Below are 19,262 nucleotides of genomic sequence, written 5' to 3'. Positions count from 1 at the left end.
GTTCTGCCCTCAGGGAGTTTCCAGTCTGGCTAGGGAGACAGGACTTGAACACAATACCAGGGATCCTGCGTGTGAAGTCTAGAATGAGCCTGGGTAGCACAGGGATAAAGGAGGTCAGAGAAGGAGAGCAGTCCCTCTGAATGGGGAAGATGAGGCAGGGCAGCTTGGAGGAGTTGAGAGCTAGGCTCTAAGGACCATGGACCTAGAGCTGGAGGGGAGCTCAGAGGCCATGAATGAATGAATGAATGAATCTTCACCCATGAAGAGCCAGACACTTACCAGACACTGGACAAAACTCAAGACAGTCCCTTGTTTCAAGAACCTTACATTCTACTGCGGGAGACCATGCATATAGGGGAAGTGGTAGCCAGGGAAGGGAGTTTTGGTCTGGGGAGTCATAGGGATTGTGAGAAGTGCCATAGGACAGTAAATTCTCACATCTTTCCTTATAGCAATTATAATATTGATTTGATTTCCGTTCCCAGAGCAAGAGGTGGAAATTGTGTAATGAAGAGGGAAAGGTGTGTGAGGGGTGGCAGGGCACTAAGCAAGATTCTCATGTTGGCTAGGCTCTCTGTCTTTGTGGATGGCCTGGGAAGCATGATCTGAGGCCAGCTAGATAATCATGATCATCATAATAGCTAGTATTTTTATAGTACTTTTATGATTTATGAAGCACTTTACAAATATTACTTCTTTTTAGTCTCACAATAACACTGAGTTGGGTACTATTATGATCCCCCTTTTACAGATGAGAAAACTGAGGCAGGTAACAGTTAAGTGACTTACCTAGAGCCACACAGCTCCTAAATGTTTGAGGATGGATTTGAACTTGAAACTTTCTAACTCTAGATTCATCATTCTATCCACTGTGCTACCTAGCTGCTTAGACATAGTAAATTAAGAGAGTTTGTACTCTTTTACCCCCCAGTCAAGATAGCTCAGTATCAGGGCAGAGTTCTAACTTTGAGAGGCTATACCATGGTCTCTAGAGGTGCAATCTAATCTAACCCCCTCATTTTACATGGGAGGAAACTGGGTCCCAGGAAAGTTAAGTTGCCAAAGGACATACAGATAATATTACTCTGGAGCTGGTGACCTTTCCACTATTTCATGCTGCCTCCTTTGCCTTGAAGGGCAGAGAAGATAGGCAAAGGTGAGGGAGGGAAGTCCATTCAGTTGGCAAGAGTGGATCTGGTGTGAGAGGAGCTGGGCCTGGCTGGAGGGAAGGGGTATCCAAAGAAGCAGGGGGAGATGATACTGCAGAACTAGGGTGGGGTCAGATTCTGGAGAGTCTCAAATGTCAGGCTGAGGATTCTAGACTCTTTCCTTTGGGCAATGGGGAGGCATGCCAGGTTCCTGAGCAGGGAAGAGATATGGTCAGAATTAGGCTATGGCAAGGAGGATCAGAAGAGATGGAGTCACAGAGACTATGAATGGGATGCTGCTGAGGAGCTTGCCGCAAATGGAGGCTGAAAGACGGGAAGAGGCTGGGTAGGATTAAAAACTGGCTATGATGGCAAAGGAAAGACTGTAGGGGGTCTAGTACTGGAACAATCGCCTGGTATGGGCATCATCTAATGATAGAACCATTCTTCCCAGCATTGTCTTCTGTGTCTAAATTCAAGTCATTGATTGAAAATGTTGAGTAGGCCACGTGTTTTAATCCATTATCTCGTTCAATCCTTACAGTAACATACGCGCCCCCTCTGGGCCTCAGTTCAGAGAATGGTGGTTGATTTGTCTGAGATAGTATAGAGTACATCTGGGACAGTTAGGTGACCCAGTGGAGAGAGCACTGGACCTGGAATCAGTGAGACCTGAGTTCAAATCCTTCCTCAGACACTTATTAGCTGTATGACCCTGGATAAGTCATTAACTCTGCCTCAGTTTCCTCATCTGTAAAATGAACTGGAGAAGGAAATGGCAAGCCACTCTAGTATTTTTGCCAAGAAAACCCCAAATAGAGTCATGGAGAGTAGGATATGACTGAAAAAGATTCAGCAAGAAATCTGGGACATTCTAAAACCCAAGTTGCCTGACTCCAAATTCTGGGATCTTTTCTACCTGACTGTGTTGCCTCCCTGAGGCTTAGTGAGATAGAGCTAGAATGGACCTTAGAGATAATTTAACTTTGATTTTTAGACATGAGGAAACTGAGATTGATAAAGGTTAAATACTCATAGTCATATACCTGGTAAATGACAGAACAAGAACTCTTCTCTCCTGCCTCAGAATTCAGCATTGCATTCAGTACACTTGACTATCTCTGATAAATGGTAGGGTGATCAGTTTACCCTTTTCAAAGTACTTCCCAGAAGTCTCCCTCAAGTAGGGAGAGGACTTACCTCTAGAGAATGATAGTATTTTAGGAAAAGGGGAAGCAGAGAACTTTGAAGCACTGAGATGTCAAAGCACCGGGATGAAACCCTGTCTTTGATAGGCATCTGATGTCTGACAGCTCATGTCTTAGGAGTTATACAATTTCAGAATCTGAGTTGGAAGGGACCTCAGAGGCCATCTATTCCATCACACACCTGAACAATTCTGCCCTCCAACAGGTCCCTGATATAAGTGATCGTCCAGCTTTTGCTTGAACACCTTTGGTGGTGGGGAACTCACTACTTTTTGAGATGGCCAACACTTTTCATTTTTAGACAGCTCAAATGATTAAGAAATTCTTCCTTATGTCGAAGTGAAAGTTGTCTCTTTGTGATTTCCACTTAATCCATCTGAGTACAAGTAGAACAAGCTGAATCTCTCTTTCACATGACAGCCTTTCAGATATGTGAAGATAGCTCTCATGACCTTTCTCCCCATTCTTCCCCTAAATCTCCTCTTCTTTAGTCTAAACATCACCCCTTTGTGTATTCTGTGATCCAATGACACTGGCCTCCTTACTATTCCTTGATCCACACTCTACTCGGGTCTCCTATTTTCACAGGCTGTCTCTTGTGTATGAAATGCGCTCCCTCCTCATTTCCACCTCCTGGCTTTTTTGGATTCTGTGAAGTCCCAGTTCAAGTTTCACCTTCTGGACATTGCTTCCTGTAGGCCTGACAGCAAGGTCTAGATGGCTTCCCCCAAAGCAGCACATGTTATCATCATGTGATTTTTGATCAATATATGATTCAATTTGCAAATTATGCTCCTTTGATCTTTGGAACAGTTTGTATGTGACTTTTAGGTCCCTCTTTACAATCTTACTTCCTGTTATTGCCACTTTATACTGGCAACTTATAAACTTACTTATTATACTGACTAGAAGGGGCTGAGGGATCAGGGGGACCAGAACAAGGTACAGTTTTAACATAGGTTTCCACACTAAGTCTGGCATCAGTGGGATGCAGGCTGCCTAAGGAAGATTGGATTGGTCTAAGTTGCAAACAGAGTGGGTCAAAGCCCTCATGCCAATCTGTAGTTGGATTCAGGGGTGAGGAACCTCGGGCCTCGAGGCCACATGTGACTTTCTAGGTCCTCAAGTGAGGGTCTTCTGACTGAATCCAAACTTCATAGAACTATGAGGGACTTGAGAACCTAGAGGGCCACATGTGGCCTTGAGGCTGCAAGTTCCCCACACTTAGACATGAGTATCCCTTAAACGTGGGTGAGATAGGGAGACCCAATCTTAAAAAAAAAAAAAACTGAACATATAATGAACTTAGTTTCAAAGATTATTTGGTAAAAATAATGAACCCAGTTTTCAACACATTGAGCTTGAGGCCTACACCCGCTTCTCCTTTTACTTTATTTTGTCACTAACACAACCTCATCCCCAGAATCCATTATCATGAGGTTACTTTGGACCCTTCCTTCTTTCTCATTTCTCTCATCCCTTCATTTGCCAGATACTATTAAATTCTTTCTCTATATCCTCTCTCCCATCTGTCCCCTTCTTTCTATTTCTCTTATGTAGGTGGGTCTTAGAACAAATCTTGATTACTAGGGCCTGGGGCATAGACTCTTCTGAGTTCCTACCTGCCTTTACTCTCTCCTCCATAACTATAGTCAGAACAACCCTTCTTAGCTATAATTTTGGTCACATTCCTCTTTTGCTCCCTATTGTCTTTGAATAAAGTTCATGCCTAACATTCAAAGTCTTACATAATCTGGCACTAGCCTACCTGTCCAGGCTTATCTCACATTATGCTCCCCTATGCATACTATGCCCTATTCAAACTGGAAAAGTGTCTCTTCCCTCGAACATACAGTGCAAAGTCTTAGTTCAAATGTTTCCCCATTCCTGGACTTCCTGCCCTACTGATCCTTGCCTGATGAATTTCTGGCCATCCATGAAAGCCCACCCCAAATGCTGCTTCCTCCGGGAGGCCTCCCTTGGTCCCATCAAGTTGGGAACGACCTTGTACCTCAGACCTCACATAGCAGTTTGCTTCTTTGACGCACTTTATGTTGCATTCTGTATTATGATCATTTATCTTATATAGATTCTGTGTGACTTCCCATTGTTAGGCCCAGGGGCCCTGCTTCAGGCAATGTTTATTTTTTATTAGTCAATGTTTATTTCCTTGGGCTAGTCACTTTCCTTATTTATAATGAGGTGTTATTGGAAGATACTGGATTTGGAGTCAGAGGACTTGGGTTTGAATTCTCCCTGCAGCTGCCATTTAACACCTGTGTGACTATGTAAAAAGCCAGTTTCCCTCTCCGTGAGTCTCAGTTTCCTTTTCTGTGAAATAGAATTGAACTGGTTGTTCTCTGTTTCCCTCCTGCGTTAATTCTGTTTACTCTATGATTAGGGAGGTTTCTAAGGGCCCTTTCTGATCTGATGTTTTGTGTATTGTGACTGATTTAATTGGATGGCCTATCTACCTAAATTACTGCTAAGTTGAACTTTGAAAAACAACACTGGCCCCTTAGGGAAGACCCTGGCTCTGGTGCTACTGGAGAGCCAAGGCCCACTGGGTCATATCATCAAACCGGAAAAATAGCCATTTCCATCAATTAAAAAGTTGGTCAAGCAGCTGGGGCCAGGCAGGGTGTCAGGGGATGGTCTGCTCTAAGGGGCCAGGCCACAGGTGTGACCATGCATCACTCCAGTCTCTGGTTGCCTGCTCCCACAATGGTAATTAGGCCCTTGTGGCTGGCACAAACCCAGAGACTCCTGGGAGCTTAGCTCCAGACCAAGTCCAGCTCATTAAGGCCTAATTGGTTGAGGATCTCCAGAGAGGGGTGGAAGAAAAGTTTTGGTGGCTGAAACTTTCTTCCTACCTCAAGGGATGGTGGTATCAGCAAGGTCTCCCAGCTCCAGGTTGTTCTGAGTTCCCAGGCTCTGAACTTAATGGTTAGCAGGCCTAGCTTGGCCAGGCTGAACTGAGGCCCAGAGCCAGAGGATGAAATTGGGGGCTCCAGTGTTATCCCCTTCCCTCCCCCACCCCCACTGGAGCTAAAATGCAGCAATACCACCTCTTTCTGTATTGCTTTAAGATTCAGAAAATCTATTTTCTGTTCTCATAACTGTCCTATGAGGAAGAGAATAGAAGGATTGTTAGCTTCATTTGCAGATGCAGCATGGTCTGATGGAAAGTTAGAAAACCCAAGTTCAAGCCTTGGCTCCACCTTTTACTGGCTGTATGAACTTGGGTCACTTAAAGCCTCGGTTTCCTTATTTGCAAAACTGGGATAATGACATTTGTATTGCCCACCTCACATGCCTATTGTAAGGAAAAGCTTTGTAAGTCTTAAAGAGATATTATTATACAGATGGGAAAACTGAGTCTTAGAGAGGGAAAATGGCATGATTGTAGCAGTTAGAGCTAGAAGAATTCCTAGAAAACATCATCTAATCATAGGATCCTCATTCTAGAGCTGGAAGGGATTTCATCTAATGCTTTCATTTTGAGAGATGAGGAAGCTAAGGCCCAGAAAGGTTGACTTAACCAAGGTCATATCATGTCAGAAGTGGGATTTGAACTCAAGTCCATTGACTGTTCCTTCCACTGTACCATGCACGGGAAAGGGACTTGTCTAAGGTCATGCACCTAAATAAATAGTAGAGATCAGATCTGAACCCAGATTCTTTGACTTCAAATTAAGTTCTTTGGTTACATGGTGCTTCCTCCAGAGCTGAATGATTGGGCTTAGACTCTGAGGAAGGAGAGAACAAGGTCACCACATGGAGGTGTTCAGGGAAGACCTCCCGGAGGAGGAGAAAAAGGATGAAGGGCTTTAAAGATGTGTAGGACTTAGGGAGTCCTACAGGGACAGAGGTGGAGATTGGTAGGCCATACCAGAGCTCATGGACATACTCATGGAGGGGTAATAAACAAGCTCCTTCATATATAAAAAATGATGATACTATCCCCTATTTCTCTATTGCTTTGTATTTCTCTAATGTTTACGAAGTATTTTCCTGACAGCCCCCCACGATTTAGGCAGCATAAAATTGTTTTCCCATTTTACATCTAGATAAACTGAAGCTCAGGGAAAGTGGTTACTGGACCAAGTTCACAAAAAAAATCAGCGTCAGATTTGGAATTTAAACCTACCTACGTTAGACCTGGTTAGTACCTTATATGGACCTGACGAGTTTGACCTTGAAGTTAGTATCTTTTCCTGTTCCCTCTCCCTCCCAAGGACGCATCCTCTCCCTGTCTTTTTCTCTGATTTCTAGGGTCCTATCCCCAGGGCCTGGGGCAATGACTTGACACAGATACTCTCTTTGGGGTCAGCATCACCCACTGCCCAGCCCCCTTTATTCCATGCTGGACCCATGAACCATGCTCCCTCTTCCGACACCCCACCCCAACTGGTGTCCAAGCCAGGGTCAGGAGTCCAGAGATTTGTTTTCTAGCCTAGGCATGTCCTTGTCTAACTGCAGGAGTTTGAACAAGTCCCTTTGCCTCTGAAAGCCTCGGTTTCCATCTCTGTAAATAACCTACAGTTTGACAGAGTTCTAAAAGCTGCCTTCAACATTTCTGCTCTTGTTGGCAAGTTATTTCTGTTCTGAGCCTTAATTTTCTCATCCATAAACGGTAATAATAATAATATTAGTAGTAGTTACCTCATAGGAAATGCTTCTAAAGGAAACTTCTAAAAGACTTTTAAACCATCATAGGAATTCAAATTATTTTTATTATGCCTAACGAGGGTATCATCATCGTTTATTCCTACTGCTTGAGCCCTTAGACACCTGACCCCCTAGCACCTACCTCACATGGTTGTTTTGAGTATAAAAGGGGGTAATATTTGTAAAGCACTTTGCAAACCTCAAAGAGCTAATATAAATGCTAGCTACTGTTATTACGACGTTAGTGATAACCCCACATTAGCCCCTGTGACTCAGTGTCATTTTACAGCTGAAGAAACAGAGCAGGGAGGGTGGTTTTCCCAAGGTCACAGGGGCTCTGGTCTGAAGCTGGGTTCTTCCCACGCACTCAGTGCTCTGCATTTTGGGGAAGCATCCGTATTTTTGGATGACCTCGTTCATGAGGCTTTCTCCGCCCCTCCTGCCCGATCCCATCCAGGACTCCAGCCTTCCCAAATGCCGGGCACTGCCCCGTAACAGTAATGCCAGCGGCGATGACCGCTAGTGTTTACGTGGAGCACTTTGCAACTACTACCTCATTCCAGAGCCACAGACCATCTCAGTAGGAGAAAGGTGACTTGGCCATCACAGTCCGTCTGCCCCATTCTCTAGAGGAGAACACTGAGGCCCAAAGGCGGGCCCAAGGTTAGGGGGCAAGGCGAGGGCAGGCATGGGGGAAGGCCCTGACTCTTTGTCCTGCGTGGGCTGCCTCCAGCTGGATGGGGGAGGGGCGCGAGGCAGAGGAGCGCACAGGGCAGTCCTGAGGTGTCCGCGGCCCGCGCTAATAGAAAAACGGAGGAGGCCGAAAGTCCTAAAAATGGCCCATAATGCCTCGCTGCGGAGACCTCTGACCCCGGCGCGGACGCCTCGGCAGCGCGCTAGGCCTTATGGGACGCCGCCCCCACCAGACTTTTTTTTAGGAGATGCCGGCTGGAGGCATCTAAGCTGCGAGGCAATTTGGACACGGTGGTGGGGGTGGGCCGGGGTGGTCCTGCCGCATACCCCCGTTCACTCTTGGGGCTGTGGGCCCGAGCTGTGCGGCCTGCGGCAACTCCGCTAACCTGGCTGGGTTGTCATGGCGACCGGGCCGCGCCGCCCGCACTCTAGCGCCGGGAGCGGCCTCGCGGGCCTCATTAGGCCTTCGGCCCCGCGGGGGGTCGGAAGGGAGCTCGGCCTAATGAGCCCCGCCAGGCCCAGGGGACGAGCGCGCTGACAAACAAGCAGCCGCCGAGCCGGGAGGCCTCTTCCCGGGCCTCCCCTGGGGCCGCGCGCGGCCTCCGCTGCACCGAGAGGCAGAGGCCGCCTGGGGGAGCCCGCGCCTCGCGAATGAGCCTCTGACCGAGAAACGGACGGAGTATGCGGGCGAGGGGCGGGGACGTCCGAGCGCGCTGCGGCCGCAGAGCGCAGTCACTTAGGCTCGCCATGTCTTAGGAAGGCTGGCGGCCCTCCCCGCACTTCCTGATCGCGCGTCCGATCTGGAGTCGTCCAGCCTCAGTTCAGTTCAAGGCAATTCCTAGAGCGCCGGGCCTGGCCTCAGGGAGACGCTGGCTGTGTGACCCTGGGCAAGTCACGTCTCCTCCGCCTCGGACTCCTGGTCTGTAAAGTGGGAATAATGATAGCCCCGCCCCCCGGGGTTGTTGGGAGAACCAGTGAGAAGATGCTAGTGTCACTTAGTAATGCTGTAGAAATGGGAGCCTTACCCAGTTCACACTCGCTCCGACAAACCAAACCTGCCCCGCAGACTTGGGGTTAGGTCCATTTAGGGACCACGTCAATGGTATTATGGTTTGAATCTGTCAGCATTTATGAAGTCCTGTGTACTCTTCCTTTTCCTGACTGCAGGCCTGGCATTCTCCCCGCCGCACCCCCCAGCTGGGAGCTGGAGGCTCTGTCCTTGTGAATTTTGAAAGTCAGGAGAGTGAGCCCCCCAAGGTCTGAGAATAGGCAAGTCTGGAGCTAACCCAGCAGGGAGGCCTCACGGAGCAGGCAGTGACCTTCCCCCAGTGGTGGCATTGATGTGGCATTTGTACGTGAACTGGGTGGGACCGAGGTTCTTTTGTGTGGTCTGGGCCCACTCTCCCCAGAAACAGGAGTGCTGGAAGGGAAGGTGTGTCCCTGAGGTTTGGGGAGAGAAGTGTTTGAACTTCTCTTTTGGCTGTGTCTTTGAAGTAAATGTTCCTTTGTGAAAGCTCATTGGTGTTAATTGGTTCAATGGAACTGGGGTGCTAATCATTGGTGCTAACAGTGGGGAGAAACGCAGCCAGAATAGGGTCTTGTGCTGATGGCTTTAGAAGAGATATCCAAGCCCTTCAAGGTATTCCTAGAATGGGAGGGTGCCAGCTTTGCTCTAGAGGAGTGAGGTCAGAGTACTTAATACAGAAAGTGGTACGTAAATACAAAGTAGCAGGACTAACGGGTATAAAAAGCTATGAGTCAGACAAGTTCAGTGACAACTACATTCCTTTGAACATGTTACATGCCTCTGGCACTATGTATTCTGATTAATGTGGGTACTCCCTTCATTGGGATAGAACACAACCTTCCTTGGAACAACACTTGCTGTAACATACCAGATATGGTCATTCAGTCTCTCTTGAAGGCCCCAAGGAATGGGAACCCACCACCTATTTATGGCTTGCTCCATTGCTTTTTCCTCTATTTCTTGTTCCTATATATTAGAAGTATTCTTTATTTCTGTAAATATTCAATCCATTTCATCTCAGTGATCAGTTTTGTTGGCTTATAATTGGGCAAAATTATCTTAAATAATTTCTTTTATTTTCTCTTTATTTGTTCTGTATTTTCCTTTATTTCATTTTTGATACTGGCAGTTTCATTTTCCTCTACTTTTCTGATCATATTAGCTAATATATTGTATTTTGTTAGTTTTTTTAGCTCTTAGTTTTATTTATCAATTCAGTTGAGGTTTTTTTTATTTGTTGTTATAATTTTATCTCTACTCTGATTTCACAATTTCTCTTTTTGTGTTTGATTGGGTTTTTTGATTTGTTACCATAAAGAAGCCTATTCATTGAATGGGTGTATCTCACTCAAAGTGAGAATGTGATAAGACTTAGCCTGAAAGGGCCAGGGTCTCCCATTGCATCCTGGACCATCTACAGTCATCCTGATAAATATCAGGACACTGCACCCAGATGGCTCAGGAGAAGAAAGTGAGGTTGGTGACCTTGCACAGCCCTCTCTCTCTCTCAAATCAGTCAACTGCAAGTCATGTCATCATCTTGATGTCATGATCCTCTTTGAGGACTAAAAATTGGACTGACTGGGGAAGTTTCTTCCAACTTTGATCAATTTTCCTTTTCTAGGTTCTCTTCCCACCTTCCTCTCCCCATCCAGAATTCATATTTACATCTTGTAATAGTCAGCTATCCCTTCCATAAGGACACTTAGTGTATTCTACCTTGTATGATAAGTATTCACATGTGAGTCTTCTTTTCTGTCTCCACAATGCCTTGTGTTTTATGGACACTTTGATGTTTATTTGTGGCACCTAATCTCCAAGCCTTGGATAGATTAGAGGAAAATGAATAGATTTGTGTCAATAAAATTTCTGTGTGTAGGGAAAAGAAGACTCACATTTGAAGAGAGATTAGAAGGGAACTTGAAAATTGGAAATAATATACTAAGGAAATTAGAAGTGCATATAAAAGGAATCTATTTAATTTTAGACTGGTACCTAAGCTTTCTAATCTAATTAAAGTCCTTTAAACCTATTCTGAACCATAATCCTCTCTTGGTCCTGAATCCTAAAGTCACAACATTTGGCTCCCATTTACCTCCAGATAAGAATGGTATCTTCTTTTTCAGAAGCCCCTCAATATAAAATTGGTATTTGCCAGCCTTTGGTCTGTTTATTTATTTTATATTACAATGATCACTGTCTTCTGGCTAGGAATTATTTTGATGGCATGGCAAGCTTCACCCATGTTGCTCTAGGATAAAGGAACCAATTAGATAGCCAACTTCCCTAAGCCTGAGGTAGGAGAGGGGAAATAAGTAGAAAGGGTCACCATTGTTTTTCTATTACTTCACAATCACAAAAAATGCTACTCGATATACCATACCCCCAAAGGTTTCAAGACAACCCCTTAGAGCAGGAGTTCTTAACCTTTTCTCTGTCATGGCCCCTTTGACTGGTGAAGTGTATTGACCTTTTCTCAAAATATGTTTTTAAATGCAGAAGACAAAACACACAAGATTAAAAAGGAAACCAATTATTGAAATGCTGTTGAAATAAACTTATCAGTTTTTTAAAACACAGTCCCCAACTTAAGAATTTTTTCTGTAGAACACAAGAAAGGACTTGCTCAGAAAGATAGACTTGTAGTCATGAAGAGCTGATTCAGACATCAAATATCTGTGTAGTCCTGGCAACTCACTTAACCACCCTCAGCCTCTTTCCTTATGTATAAAATGAGGATAACTATCCCACAGGCTTATGATTTAGTATATACTGCTCTTATAATTTTATCTACATATCTTAGACGGCAGGGACCATGTGTGTTCTTAATTCAAGAAAATATTTTCAGGCCTAGTGGTGGGTATAGGACCTTTCTTCATATTTAGAATTTGTCTTGCTGTCAAGTGGTAGGTGGGATTTTATGTAGAATGAGCTATGACCTGCTTGGCACTGTAGCACACTTAGCACTGAAGGGCATAGATGAGCTGAATGGCTAGCATAAGATCCTCATACCTTTGAGCAGCCAACTCTCATACTTCTTAATCTATATAAGTCTTAGGAGTGTTATAGAAGGGATTCGTGCTTCAGGTAGGGTTTGTATTAGACTCAGATCTCTTACAGCTGCAGAGAAAACAGTCTGTATTCTATTTTAGACATAATCTGTACAGATGAGTGTAGCACACCTTCTGAGTCCACTCCTTTGGCCTACACTCCCCTTACAGGTTTTGTGCTCAGAAGACTCTTCTTTAGAGTTACAGAGCTGTCAACTTTATTACTGACATGAAGTATGATATTTAGAAAGTAAATATTTTTCCCACTTTCTTCCTGACTAGATCCTATCTTATACATGAGAAAATAGGTGCTAAGAAGGCAAGTGAGTCAAACAATAAGTATTTATTAAGTGAATATATATTACATGAACATGTAGAAGCGTGCTAGCCACTGGGCAAACAAGGGCAAACAGTATACCCTGTCATCAAGGAGCTTGCATTCTATCAGAGGAGGTGACACTGACAGAGAGAAATGTAGCACCTTTTCCCACTTCTCCCCTAATTCTCATTCATTTTGGGAGGCTAGAACCCCAGAGGGTAGCGGACTATTTCTCCCCTTAAGGTTTAGGGGTAATTCTGAGGAGTTGTAACTTCTAATATTAAGACTCATGAGCCTTGATCCTAGGTGCTTCCCATTGACTACGAATCAGCCATCTAGAGTTAGCTTTGACAAAGGGAATACTTAATGAAATAATCAATGAAGAAGAGTTGGTAGGAAGTTTTCTTCCTAAGAAAGAACATTCTCCCCCACACGCAAGGTCTCTGGGAGAGTGGGTTCAAGCTTTAGAGAACACATGTAACCAGAGGGTCACTCGTGGCCCTTCCTATTCCTATTCCAACTCCTTTCTCCCTTTGTGGACTCCTCATGAAGTTCCCCTTGGAGTGACTTTCTGCTGGACTTGGAGGATCAGTGTCCTTGCAGTATCCTGAAGCTGCCATTTTTGAGTCTGACTAATTTCTTATCCTGTTTTTCAGCTTTCAGTGCAGACATTGCCAACAGACATTGTCTGGTGCCCTGGAAGGCAAGTCCAGGTCTTCTGACCTTTTGAAGCTGAATAGAATGTGCTCTGGTCAAGGGGGGATGGAGGAACTATTGATATGTGGGGAAGGTCTATTCCCACTAGGGTGGTATGTCACAGGCATGTTTCTGTTGGACCCTACTGTTGTAATATACATAGGCCCAGAGATATGTCTGATTCTTCCAACCAATTCAAATGCATTTTTTGTGTGACTGTCCTCGATTTTATCCACTGATCAAGCACTTTATCCAAAATGATTAAGTTTATAACTTTGGTATGACTTTGCTAAGACTTGACTGATTGATTCAGTTTAGAAGTCTTGGCCTTCTATTCCATATTAATTAGGTTGGGGGTTTTCATCCTCATCCTTACATAAGCATTTACCAAATCAAGGCCAGAAGTGATACAGGATATTACATTTAGATCCAGAAGGTATCTTAAAGTTGATCTAGTCCAAATCCCTCATATTACAGATATGGAAACTGAGGAGGCCCAGAGGCTGTGACTTGTCTAAAGTCAATGAGGTCAGTAGCAGAGCTGTTGTTTGAACTGGGAGCCTTGTTCATTCCAAACCCAGTGTTTTCTATGAGAGACAAAGGCAAGGCAGTCTAGATGAAAGCCAATTCTCAGTCTAGAGTTTTCTGTTCTGCCAGAGCAGGCTCTATTTACTTTTTTTTCTCAACTGAATGTCCCTCCTCTCCCCTCCTTCCCATTCCAAGTCTTCCTCTCTAAAAACTCCGGGATTTCTCATGAGTCTTTGCTTTTGGATATGTGAGCATTTCAACCTTAGGCAAAGTCTCTAGTGCCAGGCTAGGGGATAGGTATACCCTGGCAGAAAGTGGTACCTCCTAGCAGAAGCAAAATGGGCCCTGAGCCCTGATTGCTGAACACCAAATACAACTAGAGAGAAGACTAATATGTATTTTACTCTGATTTGTATCCCCCAGGAACTGCTAAAATTATTACTTGTAAGTTAATGGAACCATGGGAGCAGTTGTCCCTAAGCTGGCTTACCTTTTCCCTCCCAAGATGGAACCATATCCTGGGTCAATGCCAATTTAAGGGTTAAGAGCCATTTCTTTCAATTAGTTACTGTCTAGCCTCTGAGGATACCCAAAGTAAAATCACTTCTCTCAGCAATTCTTTCCTAATATGATCCCTGTGGCCTAGAGGCATGGGCCAGGCCCTTAGTAGTGCCAACTTGCTTGTTGGGAAATAATTGCCTTTTGTTGTTGACAGGGATGTCCTATTTGTCTCAGAGCTTTCCCCAGTGACAGCCTATGGTATCTCCTTTAACTGAGCTGCCAAAGCATTTAGTCTGGCTTGTACAATTTGTTCTTAATTATCCTATATTCTTGTCTTATAAAGATCAATTGTCTCCCCATCTATATAGAAAGCATCTTATAGACAGGAGTGTGCCCATTATTTATTGCATTATCAGAGCAGCTGGTGCAGGAGATAGAACACTGGGCTTGAAGTCAGGAAGACTCATCCTCCTGAGTTCAAATGTGGCCTCAGATACTTGCTGTGTGACCCTGGGCAAGTCATATCATTTACCCTCTTTGCCTCAGTTCTTTACCTGTAAAAGGAGCTGGAAAAGGAAATAACAAACTGCTCCAGTATCTTTGGGGACAAAAACCTAAACGGGGTCACTAACACTCAGACTGAAGAAAAAACTGAACAAGAAGAACCCCTGAAAAAAGTCTCCTTGATTGGTGGACAATCAGTGAGGAGGTGGGTTGAGAGCTCTCAACTACTCATCATGGTTGGTGGAGAGGAGGGTGAAGAGAAATTGGATGAGGAGTGAAAAATGACTCAAAACCAACAAAGTCCTCGTCTCTCAGATCATCTCTCTTGAATTCATCAATGGAACGCCTTCCCACCACCAAAGCAAAGTCTCCTTCCTTTGCCTCCCATCACCCACTCCCCTGGAGCCTCTACTCTCCGAGACCACAGAGGTCACCTTTCCCTCATTGCTAGCCCTTGACTTGACCCTGGCACCTCATACCTCTTTGTTCCTCTGTTGCCTTTTTTTTCCTTTATGTACCCCCCAGGGAGGGATGTCGTTCCACACAACACCCCTGATTCACCTGGAGGCAGGCTGTGACTAGATCTTGGCCAGAATTCAGCCTCTTCCCAGTCACAGACTTGCTGGTCTCTTTGCTGTCACTGTTGCTGTCGCAGTCCTTGTCTGTTGCATTCATTTGATAGACAACTGTTCACCAGAAGACCAAGACAATCCTGATAGAGGCACATTTCCAAAAGCAGATGGCCTAGTGTCATCTCAGAGAGGAGTTTACAATCACATTTCTAAAAGGGATCAAAGCACATGCTGCTGCCCTTTCCTAGACTCTGGTTGGCATGTACAGAGGCTGTGCAATGGTTAAATTTGCAAGCATTTTGATCACCCCTAACTAGAGAGATGTTATGTAAAACTGGGAAAGGGGAATGGGAAATTCATTCCTTCATATCTCTTATTTGAGGTATGCCAGAAGCAACTAATCTCTTCAATTCTGTTGCAACAGGATTTGGGCTAGTAAGAGGAAAACATGGAGAAGTTGGCAGAGGAAGCCCCAGGGTCTCAGGAAGGGTTCAGAGATTCATGGGAATGACTTGGACAGGAGAACACATCTCCATCCAGATGTTTCTGACTGGTTTTACTCCTTCATGGGCTGAATCACCCTAAACTCCAGTGGAGGGGTTCCTTTCCCCCTTAGTTGTAGAGGACCTGAGTTAAAATCTCGCCTCAGACACTTTGACACTCACTAGCTGTGTGACCTTGGGCAAGTCACTTAACCCCAGTTGGCTCATCCTGGGTCTTGTCCAGTCATCCTGATGAATATCTTGGTCACTGGAGTGAGATGGCTGTGGAGAAGAAGTGAGGCTGGTGACCCGCACAGCCCTCCCTCACTCAAAACAAAGTCATGTCATCATTTCTCTGCTGGCATGGTCTCCTTCAGCAACGGACAAACACACTCAGACAGATACGCACACAGAGTGAGAGAGCATTCAAGCAGGAAGCATGTGATTTAAAAGTTTCTTGATGATTAAAACAATTTTATATGTGAAAGTCTCATCCCAACTTGAAACTTCATAGACAATTGCTACAATTTATATAAATGCTACTGTGAGAAACAGTAAAGAGTTAAGTTTCCACAGAGTGTCTCAATTGAAGGAATCACTGGAGAAAACAAAACAAAACAATTTAGATAAAGGGGGCTAGCAAATTTCAGGTGGGCCCAACCATTCAGGAGACAGTGGCCTTCAGGAAACCATAGGTTTTGATAATGGGGTCCAAGACTGGAGCCAACTGAACCAGTAGCGGAATGTGACAGGGAATAACCAGGAGAAAGCTTTTCTTCTTTGAGCGTGCTTAATAAGCTACTTGCATAATAACTTCTCCACCCAGGGGGGAGAAATAGCACAAAATTAGGCACAATTCATATATTAAAGAAAAGGGGGAAACATATTAAGGAGGTATGTAATAGGCATATTAAGAAGGTTGTGACCCAAAGGGGAATGGACCAATCTGTCCTCTGATGGGAGGATTCATTTTGAATTAACCATATAAAGCCTATTTTGGTTCTGATTAGATCCTCTTCCTTCCTAAAGGGGGGGAAGGGGTTGAGCCCACTTTTGGCCAAGGTGTTCAATTCCTCTGAACTCTGCTGTAATAAATTTTCCTTGATACTTTTTTAGTATCAAGTGTTATTCTAACACTATGTACTTAGGAATTTTAATAAATAGAAATCTATGGATATTTAAATAGACTTGAAAGAAGTTCAGTAGTTCCCTGTAACCTCCTAAATTTAAAATATGCAATTTATAACCATCATCCTTACTTGCTTTTTTCCTTTGTTTTTCACTGACACAACAGCAGAAGTTGTAATTACTGTTAATACAATGACAGCAATCGTGAGTCTTTTACATATTTTTTTTACTCAAAAGAAAACCTTTGGAAGTCAATAATGTATCTCTTGGTTTTTAAGTGGAAATAGCCTAACATTGGTTTTTTTTTCTAAAGTGAAGTTTACTAATCCATTAGAAATCAAAGCTTTTGCATTTTATCATATTTCTCAATCACATCTTTGCCATATCTCCCCTTGGAGAAGGATCTGTCATCCTTACATCATTAAGAAAAGACTATATTCTTGTTTATGTTGGTTGGTTGGTTGTCATCCTTTGTTCTCAAAGAGGAGTAAATGACATCACTATGATAAAGTCAAGTTTCAGTGTGTCCAACTGTGGCTGATCACACCAAGATGAGTTCAGAATGCTATACCACAGATTGGGCACAGATAGTCCAAGTGAACATCTGTGGTGGATACTCTAAATTTGCGCATACTACATTTACTTTGAGCTATTTCAATTCTGCTTTGCTTATAGAGCATAGCACCTTTTCTGATGTGGGCATGCCATGCTGAGCGGTCCTGGACTAGTCTTTCTCATGTCACACAATCAATTCCAAAGTTCTTGAGAGAGACCTTGAGAGTGTCCTTGTATCACCTCTTCTGGTCACCATGTGATCACCTGCCCCATGTGAGCTCTCCATCAAATAGTCTTTTTGGCAAATATAGATTTTACATTTGAACAATGTGGCCAACCCCATTGGAATTACGTTCTCTGAAGCATAGTTTGAATGCTTGGTAGTTTAGTTTGAATAAGGACCTCAGTGTCTGGTACCTTATCCTGCCGGGTGATCTTCAGAATCTTCCTAAGACAGTTCAAGTGGAAGCAATTCAGTTTCCTGGCATGGCACTAGTAGACTATCCATGTTTCACAAGCATACAACAATGAGGTCAGTACAATGACTCTGTAAACCTTCAGTTTGGTAGTTAGTTTAATACCTCTTCTCTCCTAAACTTTTCTTTGGAGACTCCCAAACACATAGCTAGCTCTGGCAATGTGTGCGTCAACTTCACTATCAATGTGTACATCCCTGGAAAATACACTACCAATGCAAGTGAACTTATCCATAGGATTCAAAACTTTTCCATTTACTGTACCTCATGTTTCCACATATGGATGGTGTGATGGTGGCTGATGGAGCACCTGTGTTTTCTTGGTGTTATTAGGCAATATTAGCACAGGCAGCAGAGAATTGATCTATACTTTGTTGCATCTCAGCTTCAGAGATTGTACTGAGTGAACAATCATCGGCAAACAGAAAATCATGCACCAACACTCGCTCCACGTTGGTGCTTGCTTGTGGCCTTTACAAATTGAAGAATTTATCATCAGTGCAGTAGCTGACCTTGATGCTGTATTCATCTTCATTGAAAGCATTTGACAATATGGCTGAAAACATCATATTAAAAAGCATGGGAGCAAGCACACAGCAGCCCAGTTTCATTCCATTGGTGACTAGACAAGGAAGACAGTATTGTCCACCATCCAGAACTCGGGGAAGCATGTTGTCATAAAATTGACGTACAATACTAATGAACTTCTCTGGGCAATTAAATTTTGACATAATTTTCCATAAGCCCCCACAATCAATGGTGGGGGCTTGTAATCAATATTACAAAGCCTTTGGCCAGATCTACAATGTTGTGGGCAGACCTCTGTTCTGCTCCTGGCATTTCTCCTGGAGTTGTTGGCCAGCAAACACCATATTGACTTTCTCAGCCCTTTCTGAAGCCACCCTGGCTCTCAGGTAGATGATCATCTTCCAGGTGAAGGATTAGCCTATTAAGGAGGACTATAGCAAAAATCTTGCCAGCAATGACTAAGAGAGAGAGAGACTGCCCTGTGATTGTCACAGGACAATCTATTTCCTTTACCTTTATAGAGATGGACAATGGAAGCATCCTTGAACTCCTGGGGGATAACCTCCTCTTACCATATAACCTGGAAATTTTCAGTCAACTTTTGTATGAGCCATGAACTTCCTACCTTGTAAATCTTAACCGGAATAGAATCAGCACCAGGTGCTTTGCCACATGAAATGAGCCTCATGACACTCAAAAATCTCTTCTTCAGTAGGAAGTTAAGCTAAAGAGGGACTAACTTCAACCTGAGGTAAATGGTCAATGGTCTCAGCATTGATTGATGATGGTCTGTTGAGAACACTATGGAATTGTTCAGTCTATCTCTCTAGGATCATGTCTTTATTACTAATTAATATGGCTCCATCAGCACTGACCTGTTGTGATACACCATAGGTTTTTGGTCCATAAATAGCCTTCAGGGAATCATAAAAGCTCTTTGGATTGTTACTATCAACATAAAAACTGAATTTCATCTGCCTTCTTATTGAGCCAGGAATTCTGCTTTTCTGAGGAATTCTCACTCGGGGTGAATTCACCTTTTTCATTTTTGATACTGGTAATTTGATTTTCTTCTTTCTTTTTTAAAATCAAATTAACTAAAGATTTATCAGTTTTATTGTTTTTTCATAAAACTTGTTCTGAGTATTACTTATTAGTTTTCCTAATTCAACTTTA

The 19,262-nt window shown here is 43.8% G+C and overlaps 1 protein-coding gene across 3 annotated transcripts in view; it reads left to right on the top strand.

The window, feature by feature from the left end:
• Positions 1 to 7,963: 7,963 nt before the first annotated feature.
• The window catches only part of LOC140504880 (NACHT, LRR and PYD domains-containing protein 9A-like), a 45,236-nt gene continuing 33,937 nt past the window's right edge, over positions 7,964 to 19,262 (top strand). For 2 of the 3 annotated variants that reach the window (XM_072610250.1, XM_072610251.1), the window contains exon 1: positions 7,968 to 8,639. The gene's annotated coding sequence lies outside the window, so the exon portion shown is untranslated. Of the gene's footprint in view, positions 8,640 to 19,262 lie in introns of all 3 variants that reach the window. The other variant, XM_072610252.1, reaches the window with a different exon arrangement.

This window comes from Notamacropus eugenii, chromosome 5 (assembly GCF_028372415.1).
Source record: "Notamacropus eugenii isolate mMacEug1 chromosome 5, mMacEug1.pri_v2, whole genome shotgun sequence".
NCBI lineage: Eukaryota > Metazoa > Chordata > Mammalia > Diprotodontia > Macropodidae > Notamacropus > Notamacropus eugenii.
This window is presented reverse-complemented; position numbering and strand designations above follow the sequence as displayed.